Source organism: Hemicordylus capensis, chromosome 7 (genome assembly GCF_027244095.1).
Source record: "Hemicordylus capensis ecotype Gifberg chromosome 7, rHemCap1.1.pri, whole genome shotgun sequence".
Classification (NCBI taxonomy): domain Eukaryota; kingdom Metazoa; phylum Chordata; class Lepidosauria; order Squamata; family Cordylidae; genus Hemicordylus; species Hemicordylus capensis.
Window position 1 is genome coordinate 16,150,625 of NC_069663.1, and position 20,675 is coordinate 16,171,299.

The window sequence follows — 20,675 nt, forward strand, 5'->3', positions numbered from 1 at the left end:
TAACTACCACCCTAAGTTCCATCCACAGTGGCTGGGGATGGAGGCAGATTCAAAATGGTGGCTCAGGGGGTGGAGCCAATTGCTGACTCCACCCCATAATCCTTACACTGCGCTAACCCACACAGGTCTGGGTTATCAACGAAGTATTGTCCAGGACCTGTCCTGGACAATACTTCGCTTGACCAGCCTGGCCCACATGATTAAGGCAAGAGTGGGCACGTCTCCCTCCCAAGTGCAATTTTTTTAGCTTAAGGAAAGCAAGCTTATTAGACCACCCAACTCTGTGTGTGAGTGTGTGCATGCGCACGGCGCACACATGCATGTGTATGTCACTATCAACTTTGCAATGCCTGGACCGATTTGGACCAAATTTGATACAGTTGAAGTGACATATAGGGACACCCCAACAGCATAGTTTGTGATGTTGTCATCCACCCCAACTCAAAATGGCAGATGCATGAAGTTTTGAGGTGCAAGTGGCTAACTTGATAATTATCAATTAAGATTATAGTGAAAGGAAGATTAGTTCTTACCAGAACTTTTTGTTTTGGGGGTATGCCATATAATTTTTTGCTTTTGTCCCCTGGGGGACGCCATATAAAAGTTCACATTTTAAAGACAACAGTCTTCAGGCAACACTATCTGGAATCTGCCCGAGAGGTAGGAGCACTACTGCAAAGTAGTACCTCCCATCCCCAGCCCCCTCAAACGGTCCAGAAGCAGTGTTTCCTCTAGGGCATGCACACGTGCATGCGCTCACAAGTTTTTTGATGTCAGCTCAGTTAATTTTAGGTCCAGCTCAAGCTGAATCAGGAATGCCCAACTCTGAATGCATGAGTGCACAGTGCCTTGATACTGCCGCCAAGAACAAAATTCATTCCGCACACAGATGAAAAAAATTAGAGAGAACACTGTCCAGAAGGATACTATGGTCGATAGTATCGAAAGCCGCCGAGAGATCCAAAAGGATCAACAGAGTCACACTCCCTTTGTCAATGCCCCATTGGAGGTCATCCAACAGGCTGACCAAGGGAGTCTCCACTCCGTAGCCCATTCGAAAACCAGTTTGAAATTGGTCTAGAAAATCAGTTTCCTCCAAGACTGCCTAGAGCTGGGAGGCTACCACCCTCTCAGTTACCTTACCCAACCACGGAAGGTTGGAGACAGGCCTACAGTTGCTTAACTTTGAGAGATCCAATGCAGGCTTCTTCAGAAAAGGTCTAATGATTGCCTCCTTAAGACAGTGCCTGAATGTACTGCTCAGGTCCTCACTACACAAAGAAGGCCAGATTGGGTGGTGAAGCATAACCTTCATTGACCCATGTATCTTTACCCAAGATCCCACCCCCACCCCCAAAGTGGTTCACATCCGAGAGTAGCTTTCACAGGCTCAGCCTGGCTTCCTGGGTGCTGAGAACCATGAGGACTACATTTCCCATGGCGCCCCAGTCACAATTTGAGACACATCATGGTCCATTCTCAAAGGCTCAAAACTGGCCATGATGTCTCTCAAACTGTGACTGAGTCACCAAAAGAAAGGCCAGCTGCTTTTTTGCACTGGCTTTCAGCTCTCAGAGTATCCAATGAGGGAAGCCACTTGGAATAAGAATTGCAGCTTTATGCTCGGTCAGATCTGCAAGGAGAAACTTTACAAACCTTTGAATGGGGTTGGGGTCGAGGCAGGCAATGTGATCCCATTAGAGGGTTCTTTATTATGTTCACTGGCAGTTGCTGCTGGTTTATCCAGAAAAAACTCACTAAACTGATGGATTTTTTAAACCCAAACAGAAATCGGACAGAAGTTTGAATTCGGAAGGGAAAGCCTGAATTGTGTGTGAAGTGCTCCCAACAATCTTGTACTGACTCCAGGGGATATCTGGCCATGTGTGAACGCACACACTTCCTTCCGGGGAAGATTCAGAGCAAAAGTACAGTGTGAAAAACCTCCAGGTGGCTATACTAGCTGGGGACTACAGGGAAATTTCATCAGTAACTACATATAGGTCAAAGCCAGAGGTCATCTCTGTCGCCACAAACAGAGAAGGCAAAATGTATTCATACTCTCTGTGGGAGATGGCCATATTCAGAACACCATCCTTGAGCAGTCAGCTGTCATTTCATTAGGGAGTGAGGGAGACGTAGAGAACTGGTCTACATTAATCAGTTTTGTCTTTCCAGCAGAGTTTTCTCAGTCTCAGGGAATGTTGTAGAACAGACGTTTCATCAACTACAAGCAACATAGGAAGCTGCCTTCTACTGAGTCAGGCCATTGATCCCTCTAGTTCAGGATGGTCTGCACTAGCTGGCAGTGGCTCTCCAGGGTTTGAGGGAGGAGACTCTCCCAGCCCTCCCTGGAGATGCTGCCAGGGACTGAACCCGAGACTTAGATGCTCTACCGCTGAGCTATGGCCCCATTCCTCAAGGGGAATATCTTACAGTGCTCACAAGAAGTTGCCCATTCAAATGCAACCCAGGAAAGACCCTGTTTAGCAAAGGGGACAATTCATGCTCACCAGCACAAGACCAAGAAGCTATCCCCACAATCAGTAGAAAGCGGGCTAAGGGAGACTAGCCCGCTTTCTACTGATCGTGGGAACCACCGGGCTCGCAGGCAAGCCTGGTGGTTCCAAGGCAGCTAACTCGCTTAATTCCCCCTCCCCTTAAATGAGGTTAACGGAGCGAGTTCTCTGTTAACCTCATTTGTTTGCTCATGTGCTGCCATGGCACACAGCAACACAAGAGTAGACCCCCAACCGGGAAGCTGCAGCCAGCTTCCCAGTTTCGGGGGTCCACAAGGAATGCCGCGGAGAATGCAATTGCATGGGGCTTCCTGGGGCTATGCAGCCCCCGATCCCGGCAGTCCCCACCGGCTCCGTGACCACCACCCAGGGTTGCAGGCATGATCGCCTGCAGGGAAAGCGGGCTCTCCCCATAGATCCACCAGAAGCTCTTCTCACTGGTCGTGAGAAGAGCTTCCTAGTCTCCTCTCGGACAAACCACCCTTCTACGGGATTAGAACAAGGGGGACATGCGCCAGAAGGGAGAGTGGGAAGCATTCATTGTGTGGTAGGCGGCAGCTCCGACATCGCTTCCGAGACGGCCCGGTGCCAACATATCATGGTGCCGAAGTCCTTCATTCGTTTCTGATTCGAGGAAGGCAAACCAGGCATCTGAGATCATGCACCAAACAGTTCCTCTTGAAATTAGCCCATGCCATGACTATTCACAAATTGCAAGGGCAAGCGCTCAGCTCTGCAGGCATTGATCTCTAGGATGATATGTTTGCTCATGGCCAGCAATAGGATGCTCTTGGCGGAGGGCATCCGTTTCAGACAATCGGAGCCCTTGTCAAAGAGAAGAGACCATTTCCGCCACCATACGCTGCGAGCATTTTGCACAAAGAGCTCCTTTGAACCGAAAGACTTCACCACACTTCAGTTAAATATATCAAAGGATCTGGACAAAGACATAATGAGATCCATCTCTTGGCGTACGTATGAGTAACGCTCAGTGTGTTGGAATGATTCCCGTCTTTCAAGCGGCTACTAAGAAATAACTTTCCCATATTCTGTACTGCAAAGCACGCACAATGCAGTCATGTTATGTATTGTTCACAGTCTGGGTTACTTCATTAACATCCTGCCTTTCTTCCTTGATGGAACGCGAGGGTGTGTGTATTGGGTTCCCAAGGGTTCTCTGATACAAGCACTGCCCAGACCAAAACCTGCAGAGTTGGGGCAAGATTGCTGCTTCGTGTGACATCAGAGCAGGACTGGCCCGCCTGCTAGGTGAACTAGGCAGTTGCCTAGGGCGCCAAGTGCGCAGGGACGGTGATGGCCTCGGTCCAGTATTCCCTCTAAGGCGTGCACACGTGCACGCACACACAAGTTTTTCTATGTCCGCTCAGTTAATTTCTGATCCCTGCTCAGGTGGAATCAGGAAGGTCCCACTCTGAATGCACGTCTGCACATAATGCCTTGCTAATGCCACCCACAACAAAACTCATCCTGTGCACAGCTGAAAAAAAATGAGAGGAACACTTGCCTGGGTCACATGTAACCTAGGGCTGGTCTGTGACCTAGGAGCATGTGTTCCCTGTCGCCCCACCCATCCTCCTTCCTGGCAGCCTCTGCCGCCATTTTCATGGGGAGCTACAATGATGTTGCTGCATCACGTGGCAACTTCATTATGACTCGCCACCAATGCAGCAAAAGGGGAGGCAGCAGCCAGGAAGCATTGCCCAGGATGGACAATGAGGAGGGTACACTCACACGCGCGCTTGCAAGGTGTGCTCATGCACCAACCTGCATCCACTAAAAGTGAGTGAACGGGCAGATGCACAACGGAGTGTGTGGGGGCAGGCGAGTGGGCTTTGCCTGGGGCACCCCTTCGCTTTGGGCCAGCCCTGCATCAGACTGTGCCCTGGGACTATTATCTAGGTGGCAGAAGGAATGCACTAGGATTCTGGTCCAATTCTGACATCATATGGAATCTCAGTTAAAGCTGGCAAAAACCATCTCATCATGGGAAGTTTTACACTCCTATCTAGATTCTCTCTACACTCCGTGGGAAGCCGAATCTAGATTTCCTATGCAGCAAGGAAATTTCCCCTTTGTTTCCAATGTCAGAATCCTGGACCGACGAGGATTCAGAGAAACATAGCCTCCTCTGCACCAAAATGCAACAGGACACATTCTGGCAACCAGCAGATCTTCAGGAAGGCAAGCAGAGTAACCATTTGGATCTTCAATCTGTTCCTTCTTCAAGGATGTGAAGAACCCAAGTCAAAATATACACAGAATCTGAGATCAACATTAAATCCGCCCCCCGCCAGCAAAAAACTGACAATAATAGAAAGTGTTAATTAGCCAGGGGGAACTGCCTCCATATTAAACTGAAGACAAGTCACTCTGCCAGTGTGCATGCATATGTGCGCAAGCAAGCGGGCATGTTTTAAACATCGGAACATTTTCCATCTGACAACAAAGTTGCCATTCTTCTAAACATATGCTCTTCGCTTCAAAGCAAAGTCCATTAGTATTCTCTGAGGGCAAACACACCCTTTTGCAAAGAGAGAACACACAGCCAAGAGGAAATCTAAAGCTTTTCTTTTTAAAAACTGCACAGAAAGGAGAGTGCATTCTTAAGACAAGAAAAAGAGATGGTGGAGTCAGGAGAGTTCTCTCCCCTGACTTTGTTTGGAGAGCTGGGCGCCTGTGTCGAAAGGAAACCCAGCCTCAAGGCAAGCACTCTAAGAGCAAAACGTCTTCCTAGAAAGTTTAGATAGCCCAAGCTGATAAGGTCTGCAAGGATACATGGTGTGCCCAGTGAAAAGAAAGTCTATGGACTAGACTGACCAGACAACAAAAAAAAACCACCACTTTGATCAATGGAGCAGTCCAATAGTCTAGGAGCCAGACACACAATTATTGGTCATCGGCATCATGTCATTGTTGGCAACACCTACATCCCCCTCCCCCTGAGATGGGAAAGAGGTGATAGTATTGTTGCACTTAAACAATTCGGGTAAAATTGCAGTCATTTTGGCACAGAGAAAAGGGCAAGGGACAGGATTAAGGTAACAATGAACAAATTGATATACTATCTCCAAGGAGTAATCCTTGAAGGACATTCCTACCCATTTTCTTTTCCAGTACTCTACAGCATCCATAAACATTTACGGCCGGGGGTGAAGAAATGTTGGCTCAGTTTATCAGCCAGACAAAGGACTGGATCTCACGATCAGTGAGACACGGTTCAGCAGGGTGCATGGGGAGAGCTGACACAGGGAGAGCGGGGAGGGAGCCCTGGGCGGCCGGATCGGCCGCCCACACGATGGTTGGCTCCGTGACGGAGCCAGCAGGGGCTGGGGAGCTCGGGGGCCGCACGGCCCCCGGAAGCCACAGTATGCCCTGCGCAAGCACACAGGGCATACTGGGGAGACCCCCGGAGCCAGGAGCCAGGTTTTCGTCTCCCCTCTGAGGATCTACTCATGAGTAGCCATGGCGCAGAGCCACGCCGCAGCTACTTATGATCAGATAGCCCGGGTTTGCGGAGCGCTCGCTCTGCAAACCCGGGCTAAGGGGAGGGGTACTTGAGTGTGTTACCCGCTCTAGAACCACCAGGCTTGCAGCCGAGCCCGGTGGTTCTCATGACAAGCAAAAATCGGGCTAGCAAAGGCTAGCCTGATTTTTGCTGATCGTGAGAATAGCCCCCAAATATTTTACTCATCAAGCTATACTGGTACATGGCTCATCAGGACTTTTTTCACTCACTGGGCATCATTTTTCACTCGTCACAGACTAGCAGATGAGTGGATTTCTGCAGCCCTGTTTATAGCTGTAGTGCGTGGAAAAATTTGAAAACCTTTAAAACACCATTGCAAATTTGGCCACAACAGGTCCGAGAGTCAGGGCAATAAAAGCGTAAGAACACACTAGAAGCTGAACTCATTGTAATGTCATCACCTATTTTCTATCTCTAGGGTGCAGAAGTGTCAAAGATCACAAGGAGCAGTTGTTCCCCCAGATGATACTGACCACCCCAGCTGGCTCATGAACTACAATACTGCTCCAGTACTTTTAAAGCGAGGCACCTTAAGTGGGGCAGCAGGGAAATGCTTGACTAACAAGCAGAAGGTTGCTGGTTTGAATCCCCGCTGGTATGCTGCTCAGATTATGGGAAACACCTATATCGGGCAGCAGCAATATAGGAAGATGCTGAAAGGCATCATCTCTTACTGCACGGGAGGAGGCAATGGGAAACCCCTCCTGTATTCTACCAAAAGAAAACCACAGGGTTCTGTGGGCACCAGGAGTTGAAATCAACTCGATGGCACCCTTTACCTTACTTTTAAAGCATCAGCGTTATTAGAACAAAAAGACTTGAAACATCAACAGGTTTTCTACCTATGCTAATTATTAGTTATTGTGAAATAACACAATAAGATCTGTTATTGTGAAATTACATTACCTTTTTTAAAAAAATGTAATGAATGATCAATAAAACATTTAACAGCGCTTCACACGTTATTGTGAAGTGACATTACTTTTTAATGTAATGAATTCTTGTAAAGTTTTTAAGAGTTCCAGGTAATGAGAACAATTCATTGAACAGTTATTTTATTTGGCATTCATTCCGGAACACCAGGGTCAGCCCAGAGCTACAAAAATGCTTTGTTTCTGTTTTAATTATTCAAAGCAAAGTAACAGCAATGCTACACTTTAAAATCAGTTTTTAAAGTTATTATGCTAGATAGAAAGCAGGCTAGTTAATTATGCAAGTATGATCACCATCATCACAGCTTCATGGAATATTTGGCATTTGTGGACACCCTCAAATAATAAAAGTCAATCAACTGGCCAACCCAAGGGAAGTCCATTTTTTTGACAGGTTGAATGAGGAGAGCTGGTCTTGAGGTAGTCAAGCATGAATTTTCCCCCTTTGCTAAACAGGGTCCACCCTGGTTGGCATTTGAATGGAGAATACATGTGTGAGCACTGTGAGATATTCCATTTAGGCAGGTTTCCCCAACCTGCAACCCTCCAGAAGTTGCAATTTATTGTGGCTGGGTATGCTGGGAGTTGTAGTTCAGCAACATCTGGAGGGCCGCAGATTGGGGAAGCCTGATTTAGGGGATAGGTCTGCTCTGGGAAGAGCATCTGCATACTTGATGCAGAAGGTTCCACACTGCCTCCTTGGCATCTCCAAGATAGGGCTGGGAGAGACTCCTGACTGCAACCTTGGAGAAGTTGCTGCAAGTCTGTGCAGATGATATTGAGCTAGATAGACCAAGGGTCTGACTTGGTATAAGGCAGCTTCCTATGTTCCTACTGACCAGCCTGCACAGATGACAAGCGAATGACTAGTCCATGCTTGCTTGAGGATACAGTGGGAGAGGGGAAAGAGTTGAAGACCTGAAAGCCCACCTGATGCCCACCCTTCCTCTATTGCTGCCACCTCCCTACTCTCAGCAGTGCAGGCCCCGCAATTCTCAAGGCCAACCAAACTCTCTCTCTTCCTGAGAGGCAGCTTTTAACGGCACTGCGAGGAACTTCCCTCCTTGAAGGCCACTGGAAAACGTGTGTGTGTATGCGCGTGCGTGCGTGTGCGCGCGCGTGTGTGTGTGTGTGTGTGTAGGAGAGCTGGTCTTGTGGTAGCAAGCACAAATTGTCCCCTTTGCTAAGCAGGATCCACCCTGCTTTGCATTTGAATGGGAGACTGTGTGTGAGCACTGTAAAATATTCCCCTTAGGGGATAGGGCCAAAGTTCAGTGGAAGAGCATCTGCATGCTTGCATGCAGAAGGTTCCAAGTGCCCTCCCTGGCATCTCTAAGATAGGGCTGAGAGAGATTCCTGCCGCTGCCAGTCTGGATAGATAATACTGAGCTAGATTGACCAATGGTCTGGCTAGACTGACCAATGGTATAAGGCAGCTTCCTATGTTCCTATGTTCCGTGCACCATTTACTTCCTGTTTTACTTCTGGGCACTTGAGCAGCCAGGATGGAGGCTCCCCTTGAGCAGCCACAGCAGAAACAGAGCCGAGCAAGGCAGGAAAGGGTGGGGACAGAGCACACTGAGGGGGGAAGCAAGCCAGAGACCAGCTAGAAGGCAGGTCCTGCCCACTCATCTTCCACCTAGGGAGCTGCAGCACCCCCTCCCCAAGAACTGGTGTCCTAAACGGACACCTAGGTCTGCCTAGTGGATGGTGTGGCCTGATGTGACAAGCACTATATGCAGTCTTCAAAGCCCAAATCTCAATGGCTCTGAAATTACCAGCATAGATGGGCAAACAGATATTCTTCTTGCTTGAAGGAGTTCCAGTTCTACCTAGACCAGACCTGAAGCCATATTTTTTAAAAGATGGTTGCCCATCTAATGGCCAACCATTTAATGGCTCACCACAGAAAAGCAGGGGGCAACTATATCTATTAGACTTCTACCCCGTGAAGCTATGTGAACAATGCTAGTGGGTCAAAGCCTGGCACGTTCTGATGCTTCCTTCCAAAAAGAATTTGAATTACTCAATGACTGGCGCTCTTCCAAGAGGCATGGCGCCCAAGCCCTTTAATCTGCCCAGCCAGAACACTTCTCAAGCATTTCATTCCAAGCCCCAAACCTTAATACAAATCCAGGAAATGAGAAGAGCAATGCCCAAAGACACTGCCGCCATGCTGCATAAAATAAGAATGGGTCCCAGTTGAAGGAACGGTCCCTTCTTTGGTGGGCTCCATGGGACTGATATGACACACCAAAGAAAAAGGAAGGATGGAAAACCAAGGCTCCCTTGATTTATGTGCACCGAAACATTGGTGCCATTGTGCTCAACTGGACGGGACACAAATGAAGAACACTAAGCCATCTATTACCCTATTCCTTGCGTCCCAATTCCTCCTTCTTTTTAAGGCACCCACAGAGCTGCTGGCACAGCCCCAGACACAACATTTAAGGCAGTTTGACTCTGTGAGCTCACAGTCCAAGAACGGACAGAAATTTCAGTGTTCTTGGCCTGAGGTGACACAGTCTTCTCACAGGATGATAGTCAGCTGGTTTTTATTGGTGGTGGGCAGGGCAGACGGAAGGAGCTGTTGGCTTGCCATTTATTTAACAGCGGACCAAAAATGAGTAAAACTATGGGGCTATTCACACATGCAGGCAAAACCGGGCTAGGAAAGCCCAGCCCAGTTTTGCCAGCACGTGTGAACTGCCAGGAGCTGTGTGGCTGCTAGAGGTGGCATGGCAGCAAACCCTATTGGGTGCCCCGGCTGTTAGTCAGGGTTAAGGGCACAAGCATGCCCTAAACCCAGGCTAAAGGATCGTGTGTTGGTGCCATGCAGCTCTACACGGCACCTACACACAAGTTGTAGACTTACGTCGGGAGGCCCCCCATAATGCACCACGCACTCCATAATTGCAGGAGCTGGCAACTGTCTGGCGAATGATCTACTCACCCAGCAAAGGAGAGAGGATCATCGGCAGGGGAGGTAAGCGTTTCGAGGCTTCCTCCTCTGCAGATTGGAGCCCTTTCTCACTAATCGTGAGAAAGGGCTCCATGGATTTTGATAGTTGGGGTACAATTCTGTGCTGTTGAATCTATCAGACATTATTATATTGCCCATTTCGTCGGGATTTGCAGGGTGAACTGTTATCAGCCTCACTACATAATTTCCCGAGGCACTCGGATGAATTCTGTGCATCTTGGTTATTGGCTGGCCAATTTACAGGAGTCACCCACAATGTTGCTATGTTCTGTGCGGTTGCATATCAACTACAACAAGGACTAAAATGGGATGCTCTCAGTCAGTAGATATGGTATGTAGGTAATAAGTAGTTTTTAAAAATTTTATTATGAGTATTTTTCCTTTTCCTTTTAAAATTTAATATAATGTTTAGAGTTGGATTTATTCATTTGTTTTGTTTTGTTTATATACTGCCCTTCCTAAAGTGGCTCAGGGCAGTTTACATTAAAAACACACACACACAATAAAACAATTAAAATCAGAAAACATTTAGACCAGTTTAAAACTAATTAAAATTAAAATTCAAACTAGATATCATTAAAAGCCAGGCTAAAAAGATGGGCCTTTTAGTCTCTCCTGAAGGCCTCCAAGGAAGATAATATATCCACAGGGTGCATGTTCCATAACCTAGGGACGACAACAGAGAAGGCTCGATCCCAGGTCGCCACCAAATGAACTGGTGACCCCCAAAGACGGACCCCTCCTGATTATTTTAATGAGTGGTGGGGATCTTATATAGAGTAAGGTGTTCCCTCAGGTAACTCAGGCCTAAGCCATTCAGGGCTTTAAAGGTAATAACCAGCACTTTGTATCTTGCCCGGAAACATATCTGCAGTCATTGCAACTGTTTAAGAACAGGCATAATGTGGTATCTCCGGGATAGTCAAGAGACCATTCTTGCTGCCGCATTTTGGGCTGAAGTTTCTGAACTATGTACAGAGGCAGCCCTACACAGAGCGCATTGCAGTAGTCCAAGCTGGGGGTTATCAGCTGGTGTACCACTGTTTTCAGGTCCTCCTAGTCAAGGAACGGGCGGAGTTGTCGAATCAATCGTAGCTAGTACAAAGCGCTCCTGGCCTCAGCCTCAACCTGAGGCACCAGGGTGAGAGCCGGGTCCAAGAGCACCCCCAAGCTACGAATTCGTTCTTTCTGGGGGAGTGGAACCTCATCGAGAACGGGAAGTTCTACTCCATCTTGCACATTATGACCCCCAACCATGAGCACCTCCATCTTGCTTGGATTTGGTGGAGGCGGCGGGGGGGAGTTCCTCAGGCTCCCGCAAAGCTAGCTTGCTGTTTTCTGTGCATTCACACTCCCAGGCACCTCAGCATATTCCCCCGAAAACCACTCCTCCACATGAGGAAGTCCTGCATGCCACAGGGAGTGTGTGAGCCGCCAGTTGTCCATTTGCATTATGGATTCAGAAATGAACACTATGGTGTTAAACGGTGCTGACAGCTGCAATCCAATTAAGGCAGCACATGTTAATTAAACCATTGTAAATAGAGACTTTAGTATTAACCGGCAACTGGCAGGCTCAATAACCCCCATGTCAGTATAATGGCCAGGAACCAAAGAGCTACTTTAGGCAGGCCTGAGGGCCTAGTCATACCCAGCATGGTCTGTGACTGTTTTCTTCTTGCCATATTGCCGGCTGCTTTTGAAACCCTCCTCAGTTTCAAGAAAAGGGGATGTGGGGGCGGGACTGCCATGACATTTCGAGGCCTCGTTTTGCGTCTCATCTGAAATGTGAGGACGGCTGTTCCAGACACACAACTACAAACTCCCCTTGAGTGTGTGGTTCTTGGGATCCTAGCCAACTTCCACAGATTTACAGACAGCAACTGGCTTTCCGCTTCCAAATGTGATAGGAATGTTTACTGTTGTTGTTGATGATGATGATTATTATTACATTTTAATTCCACATTTCAGCGAGCTCAGAACTGCACAGACCCCCCTCTGCCCACACACAGGGGCTATTCCCACGATCAGCCAAAATCGGGCTAGGGGTTTTGGCCGATCGTGGGAGCTGGTCGTGGTTTTTTAAATCACGAGTAGCTGCAGTGCGGCATGCCACGTCTACTCACAAGGAGACCCCCGGAGGGGAGGCGAAAAGCCACCTCCCAGCTCTGGGGGTCTCGCCAGCATGCCCTGCGCACTCGTGCAGGGCATGCTGGAGCCCCGCTCCCCCCAGTCCCCCACAGGCCCCCAACCCCCACAGGCTTAGCCCACTCTCCCCGCTCAGCTCACCAAACCGGGTCTCATCGATCGTGAGACCCGGCTCACAGACTTTTATCTTCACAACAGTCCTGTGAGGTGGATAGAAAGAGAGCTGGTAGCTGGCCCAGAGTCACCCAGTCAGCCTTACCTGGAGATGCCAGGGAGTGATCCTGTGGCCTTCTGTATACAAGCAGATGTTCTGCCACTGAGCTATGGCCCCATACCCTAAAGGGAATCTCTTACAACACACTGCATTCACATGTGGTCACCCATTGAAATGCAAGCCAGAGCAGACCCTGCTTAGCAAAGGGAACAATTCATCCTCACTACCACAAGACCAGCTCTCCACTCGGTCCTTCAAGTCCAGCCTGTGGGGGGTATCTTTCAGAGGCATCTGCCTGGCCGCTGTAGGAAGCAGGATGCTGAACCAGATGGCCTTTTGGTCTTGGCCGGCAGGGTTCCGCTTATGTTATTAAGAAACACAAGTCTGTAATTCAAATGACTATTTAGGGTGCGGTCACCCGCTCCCTGCTTTGCCTGTCCACTTTTTTATTTTCTTTTTTTAGCCTGAAAGAACAAATAGCAGTGTGTGGGAGAACCAAGCCGCATGCATAGGCAGTTGAGAATGGCTGTACTTAACCCTGGGCTGGCTGAACGCACAGGCTTCATTCAGACAATCATCTAAGCCACAGATGATCATGAACGAATGTATGCCCCCTCCCCTTTTCTGCTCCTCCTTTGTGAGCAAAAGTTGGTGACGGAAAACTTCCACTTGAATTCCTGAAGAACTGTGATTCCTTAAAGCGAACCAGGATCCAACCATGGTTTGACATCCTGGTTTGTTAACAAACCACAGTTCCCTGAATGGGCCTAAAGGGGAACAGTGGTTGGTTCAATATCAAAAGCAAATCTTTGAATCTCTTCCTTGTACACCTATAGGGAGAAGATAGGCAGGGTGGGGGCCCTAAACCCAAGGCTTGGGCAAGCTCATTCACAATAACCTAAACCATGGTTTCGCTCAGGGATAGGCAACCTTTGGCATGCCAGCTGCAGCTGAACTAAAACTCCCATCATTCTTACAGTGGCTGGGGATGATGAGAATTGTAGTTCAATCACAGCTGGTATGCCAAAAGTTGCCTGCCCCTGGTTTTGACGATATTCTGGACTGGGCCACTGAGTCTGATGCTGTCTTTTCTAGCCTTAAAGAACAGGGAACTTCTGCTACCAGCAGAAGAGAACAGCTTTCCTAAACATGTGAGGCTGACTCGGTAAAGATTCTGGAAAGAGCAAGCATAATTTGAGAGCCGAGAGAGAGAAGAGAGAGGGAGTGAGGGGTGCATTTAAGCCAGGGCTTGAAAAATCCCAGACACCAGGGAGTCATGGCACCTAGAATTGTAACCATGGTGACTTGGCTAGGACATTTAGATGTAGAGTTATTTAATAAAATCTTGATTTGTCCCAGGCAATCCTGTTTCTGTTCAAAGGATGTAAAGTGAATAAATAAAAGCACATTAAGCTCCCCGCATATAATATCCTTCACTAAGTCTGGTAATTTTGCCAAGTGTTTGTCATGTGCCTCCTACCATGTTTACCCGAATCTAAGATAAGTCCCCACTACCAGTGTCCCCTGTAAGAGGGATTCCCAAATGTTGTTGACTACAATGCCCATAAACCCCAGCCAAAGGCCACTGCTGCTGGGGATGCTGGGAGTTGTAGTCAACAACACCTGGGGAATCCCTCTAACAGGGAACACTGCCCCCCACCCCCAATTATTTCTTGTTAAATATTGGGGGAGGGGTCATCTTTAGATTCAGAGTTCTCTTTCTTTTGGGTAAATACAAGTATAATCTGTATTTAACCTCTGTCTTTTAAGGCATCGTCTTACGTTCAGAGTCACCTTCTGTTTGGGTAAATATGGTAGCTGGGCCAGCTCTTGGATAGAAATAAAATTTGTCAAGGCCCGATTTAGGTGCTTCAGCAATGCATTAACACAGGAAAGAAATGTGAAGCTTGCATGCATGGCTTTCCAGTGTGAGAGTATACATGTTCTGTACGAGCCAGATGCAATTTACCACTTGGGTGCTCATCTATGGCAGAGCGAGAGGTCAGATTCAGAACCCGAATACTGAGACATCCCCCAACACTGTTTGACAGCTGTTGCAAAATGTGAACCGACTGCCCATTAGCCCTGTGAGAAGGCAGGCATCCTCAGAAGCAATGATATCACTCTGGTATTAATTTGGATTTGCACCACTGGAAGAGTCCAGATGCCCCAAGATGGTTTCCAAACGGCTTCTTAAAATTGCTTTGCAACATCTAGAGGCTCTACACACGATCCGTGTGTAGAGCTGGGGTGGGTTTGGTGGGGAGAGGTCAAGCCCGCTCTCTCCGTAGACGATCAAGCGACAAGCCCTGAGCAGCTGGATCGGCCACCCACACGACTAGGGGTGGCGGGGATTGGGGCCACCCGGCCCCCAAAAGTCCCAGGATGGGCATTCTAGAGAGACCCCTGAGGCCAGGAGACTGGTTGTAGCCTCCTGATCAGGGGTCTACTCATGTGTCACTGTGGCACAGAGGTGCACCACAGCGGCACACAATCAACAAAACAAGGTTAACCACTCACTCCGTTAACCTCGCTTAGGCAGAGGGTTGGTCGGTGGGCTAGCAGCCGGGGAACCACCAGGCCCACCCGCGAGCCCCGTGGTTCTCACAATGGGGGGAAACCAGGCTGCGCTCCCTTAGCCCGGTTTCCCCCCATCGTGAGAATAGCCTCAGAGGCTTGGTGTGTGTTCATATGATCTGGGTTTGGACACCACCTTGCTTACGGTGCTATACACACAGCGTTGGATCTTATCTTGATGTCACAGGCTTACAAAGGTGTATGTCCATCATGAAAAAGTAGCTGATTTTCTGAGGTTTGAGAAGAGTTTGCCTCTGTTCCTGCCTGACACAAAAGCAATTATGCAGATAATCCATTTACATATGAATCCCCTCTTATCCCCCTTCACCTCTAGAGGTGAGATTAACTCTTTACTTTCTGGCTGGGAAAAACCCTGCCACCAAATCCATTCTTTTCCTCTCGCTTTTTCTCACACAGCAGCGGCCCCTTCCACCTCTTCTCTCCCTCTCTGGAAGTGCCCTGTGTGCAGATCCATGGATTGGTGGTGGTGGTGGGGTGTTTGCTGTTTCTCCTCCTTTCTGAACATAGAACATATTCAGACACAGGACAGGGAAGTGGCTCATAGCAACCAGACTAGTAGCCATTGATAGGCCTGCCCTACATGAATCTCTCTCAGCCCCTTTTACAGCCATCCAAGCTAGTGGCCATCACCACATCCTGCGGCAGAGAATTCCACAGATTAATTATGTGCTGTGTGAAAAAGTACTTCCTTTTGTGGCTCCTAAGTTTCCCGACCTTCTATAAAAATAATAATAATAATAATAATAATAATAATAATAATAATAATAATAATAATAAAAACTTTATTTGTTAGCCGCCCCATAACAAATTGTTCTCTTCAGTTTCATGGGATGGCCCCTGGTTCTAGTGTTGTGAGAGAGGGAGAGAATTTTCTCTCTGTCCAATCTCTCTATCCCATGAATAATTTTATACAGCTCTATCATGTCTCCCTGTAGTTGCCTCTTTTCCAAAGTAAGAAGCCCCAGATGCTGTAGCCTTGCCTCATAAGGAAGGTGCTCCAGGCCCCTGATCATCTTGGTTGCCCTCTTCCACGCCTTTTCCAGTTCTACAATGTCCTTCTTAATATATGTTGACCAGCTTTCTCTGTGACACGGCTGCTACAGTGATACTGCTTTCTCCCCTCAAAGCCTCAGTGGTGTAAATCCGACACAGCTAACTCTAAGTGGCTTCAAAACATTACGGTTAACCGTAGGATTCTACACCACTTCTTCCAGCACAGTCTGGAAAGCACCCAGTTCTCTTATGGGTGCAGCTTCCTTCCACCACTTACACCAGTGAAAGAGCAACAGTGGGCCCCACTGTGGCAGACACGCACAATGATTCCTGAAGTCACGCATGATGTGCTTGCAAAACCCAACCGCCCAGTCCGTCTGTAGGAAGCTCCATTCCGAAGGATTGACCTTCTAAAATCAAATATAACTTAAGTACAGACAATCAGCCTATATACATAAACCTTCTCCCACTTGCTTTGCTTACTATGGGCCCAAACAGACAGAGGACTGGAAAAGGATTAACTGTGCAATAGTGGGAAAGATTACACTCCGGCCTCAATAGCAATACAGATAAGCAGATTGCAAGGAAGGAGTGAGGCGGCGGCATATGATTTTCTGCAACTTTGTCTTCCATAAACTGTATAGGATGTAGCAATTAGCAGGGTTTGCATATGGAGGATTAAAGTTGTGACATTAGATGGCTTAGCACTTATGTGCATGTGGATGAAGAATCAAATTGTAGAATCTTGGCGCTGGAGGAACCCTTGAGGCCTTCTGAGGCCAACCCCTGCCCAATGCAGGAAACATCAATGCATCCTGCCTCTGAGCTTGGAGGGAGCCTAAAACCATCAGGACTAGTAGCCATTGTTGCCCATCCACCATGAATTTTAAAGCCATCCAAGCTGGTGGCCATCACCACATCCTGTGGCAGAGAATTCCACACAAGAATTCTGTATAAGAATATCATGGAGGTTATTCACTCAATCAAAAACTGTGTTCTACCCGGGTTTGGGAGCTGTGCGTGCTCCCAATTTTCAGTTGTGTGGAAGAAAGGTAAGGGGGAAACCTTACCTTGTGTGATTGTGTGGAAGCAAAGTAGGAGGAAAACCTGAGTAGAAGTGATTGTGTGCAAGCAGGTTAGGTGGAAAACCTGGGTAGCTTTTCCACCTACTTTGTTTCCACACAACTGAAAATTGAGAGCACACACAGTTCACAAACCAGGGCAGAACACAGTTTTTGATTATTTGAATTACTTCATGGTGTAGACCAGTGATCTTCACTATTTTTCGAGCAGGATCCACTTCAGCAAAAAATCTTCAATGTGAGAGTTATTGCCCACCACACTGACCTCTGCACAGTACTACACTTTTCCCTTTGAGAGAAACCAAGTCTTGCTGCACCCCAGCACCATCTTGGAAGATGTGCAGAGAGTGCTGGGAAGTGTAGTATTTCCCAGTGCTTTCCCCACACCGTTATGTGGCAAAAGCCCTAGGAAAGACTACACTTCCTCCTAAGAAGGCTCTCTTTCCCTTAAAGCAGTCCCACTGGCCCTAGGCAAAGCACAGCACTGTGTGGTGGCAATGGTCGCCTCCATGTGGTGCCAGTGTGGACTATTCAGCTTGGGCCAAAGCTCCACACAGACCTAATAAACAACTAGTCAAGGAGTGGCAGTTCAGGTCAATGGGAACCACCACTGGCTCCCAGGCTTTGCACTGAATACAGGGGTGGAGACACCATTGGGCAAACGGGTTCAAAGAACCAGGGCCGCCGTCCCCCGGACCACACCTCGTGGCCCCACACTCACTCCCTGCACCTGACGTCAGATGCGGGGGGCATTATTTTGCTCCCAAATGGGGCCGCAGGGCCCCATTTGAGACCAAAATTGGCCCACACTGTGTTGGCAGCATGGCTGGAGTGACTCTGAAGTGCCAACGCAGCTTGGCTGATCTCCCTCCCAAACGGGGCCGCGCACACCACCCCTTTCAGTCAGTGGTGGAGAGAGGCTGGCGGTGGCCCGTGTTCAGCCGCCACACCCCCTGCTCCCATCCCCACATTTGACATCAGACACAGGGGGCATGGTCTCCCTCCCAAACGGGGCCGCGCGGCCCCATTTGGAAGGGGGATCGGCCTGCACCACATTAGCAGAGTGGCCAGAATGGCTCTCCCTGCCTTTAACTGCCTTTAAAGCGCTGCCCGATGCAGTGTGGGCCGATTTCCCTCCCAAACGGGGCCGCGTGGCCCCATTTGGGAGGGAGACCATGCCCCCCTGAGTCTGACATCAGTGGGGCTAGCCCAAGGGGCATGGTGGCCAAACACGGGCCGCCACCAGCCTCTCTCCTCCACTGACTGAATAAATGTGTGCTACTAAGTTAGATGGACCAATGGCCTGATTCCGTAGAAGTCAGATCCCTATATGTCTAGAATGTCATCCTGAGCAGACAGGAAGATCGCTTTAACACTTCGTGAAGACAGATAAGGGAGGTGGGGCTGAGGAAGTAAAAGCAGAGGAAGGAAAGTGAAATTTCAGCACAAGGAAGAGGTTAAGTTTTCCAAAGAATTAACCTACCCACAAGGAAGAACTTCAGAGTCTGCAAGTGCCAGCGTGGGAAGGAAATTTATCAAAACAGAGCACTCTAATCCAGCAAAGGCAAAACAGACAGTGGGTTGCACACTGCAATTCAGAGGAAGCGTACAAGAAAACAGGCAATTGCAGGATAATCCATTCCTAGTTCACCCCGCACCTTCTGGAAGCACATTCAAACAGCTGCTCCTTCCTTCCAAGCGAGGGAGAGGAGAGACAGACAAATATTCATAACCTAGCAAATCCACTTGCGAAAGTTCCTCGTCCACAAAAATCCATACAGGCCACTTGCCCATACAAGGAGGCTGGCTCAGGAGCTTGTCCCTGCCATGGTCCTTTGAATCTGTAGGAAGTCTCTGCAGATGGAGAACTGTTCAAACATTTAGTCCTTCAACTGAAGTCACAAGGGGCATCAACAGATATTTCACATGGGGCTACTGATCAACTATTATATATTTCAAATCATTAGTTAGTTTGTGGGGGGGGAAGCCAAACTCTGTGATTACCTACGGATACCATAAGAACATAAGAACAGCCCTGCTGGATCAGACACAAGGCCCAGCTAGTCCAGCAACCTATTTCACACAGTGGCCCACCAGATGCCTCTGGGGAGCCCACAGGCAAGGGGTGTGGGCATGTTGCTCCTCGTGCCTCTGAGGCTGGAGGTGGCCCACAGCCACCAGACTAGTAGCTATTAGACCTGTCTGCCATGAATTTGTCTAAGCCCCTTTTAAAGCCACCCAAGCCGGTGGCATACACAATCCTTTCACTAAAATTAGCTGAATGCACTACTTTTTACACTGGAATATGCTAGATGAAACGTTTAAAATTCTTTGGGGCCATTCACACAGGAGTGGGGGAAAGGCTGTCCCAACTCACCGTGCCCCCCAGACAATCAAAGAAATGCTGCTGGGAGCACAGACCGTGCTCCCAGACGATCCGTGCTGCGCCATGCAGACATGTCCTGGCCTCCAGATATCCCACAGTGCACTGCACCACGACCATGGTGCACTGACAAGATCCCCCATCAGACTCTAGGCACCCATCCCTGTGTCTCCTCAGGCTGCATGAGACATATGATCCCGGCAGCTGGGTTAGGGGAGCGCTCATTCCCTTAACCTCGGCTAAGAATTCGGCTAAGATTTTTGCAGATCGTCAGAATAGCCCCATGGTCTCATTATATCAATGAGCCCTCCAGTAACTGAAGAAATGCACACCTGGGAGGACACCAGAGCATGCAGGTCAGATTCCCCAAAGGGAAGCTAACCTATTTGCATGTATGCCTTCCACTTGCCAACCGTCGCTATATTTAACAAAAAAATACCTTTATCCAATTAGCGGCAGAATGTGTCAGCACTGCCAACTTAATCTCGCCACTGCTGAAATCATGCAGTGTATTAAATGCACCTAACAAAGCTTTTGTTGCCTCTCCAATGTCTATCCACTCCCACGTTTCCCTCTCTTCTGTTTCTTTCTTTTCGGACACAGGCAAACAGAAAAGGAAGGATTCCCTTTCGTGGCATTGGCATTCAGTCTAAAAGCAGTGCAGCTTAGAATTGCTTGCTGGGCAGCGTGGCAATGAGAGGCAATTCTCTCTCTCTCTCTCTCTTTCTCTCTCTCTCTTTCTCACACACACACACACACACACACACACACAACCCGTCAAGAACTGTACCTAGGGTTGCCACATTTGTTGGAGAGAAGCATCCAAATTTCAAACCTCCCTGAGCCTGTTCTCACGATAATAAATTCCTGGGTAGGAGCAGGTTACCCCAGGAATCTGTGGACATCTGGGGCACCCAGAGTCCTCCCGACCCAGTCGTTCTGCACCTGGGTAGCCCAAATCTGCAGCCCAGGTTAAAAGTGAGGCCGGAGACCGGTCCTACCTTTTTGTTTGGGTCTTCTGTGCAATTGGTGTGATTTAAAACTCCCTGGGCTGCCGGTGGCCATGTTAACCAAAGAGTTCTGTGGCTTGCAGGGCCAGGCAGAGCGGACCTGCTGCAGCACTGAGGGCTGCCTCTCTGCTGCTTGCGCAATGCATTGTGGAATAGCTGGAGGCCTCAACTCCCACTTTCAGCTATGGAGGACGCCGCTGCGGCGTTCATGTGGGCGTGTGAGCTGCAGAGCCGAAAGGAGGCTCTGGTCATCAGGGAGCAGAAAG

The 20,675-nt window shown here is 48.6% G+C and overlaps 1 protein-coding gene across 2 annotated transcripts in view; it reads right to left on the reverse strand.

The window, feature by feature from the left end:
* SDC3 (syndecan 3) overlaps window positions 1-20,675 on the reverse strand; it is a 94,084-nt gene that overhangs the window by 22,268 nt on the left and 51,141 nt on the right. The window contains exon 1 of one of the 2 annotated variants that reach the window (XM_053268544.1): window positions 12,389-12,461. The exons of the other annotated variant lie outside the window; for it this stretch is intronic. The gene's annotated coding sequence lies outside the window, so the exon portion shown is untranslated. Of the gene's footprint in view, window positions 1-12,388; window positions 12,462-20,675 lie in introns of those variants that run through there. 2 annotated transcript variants of the gene reach the window in all.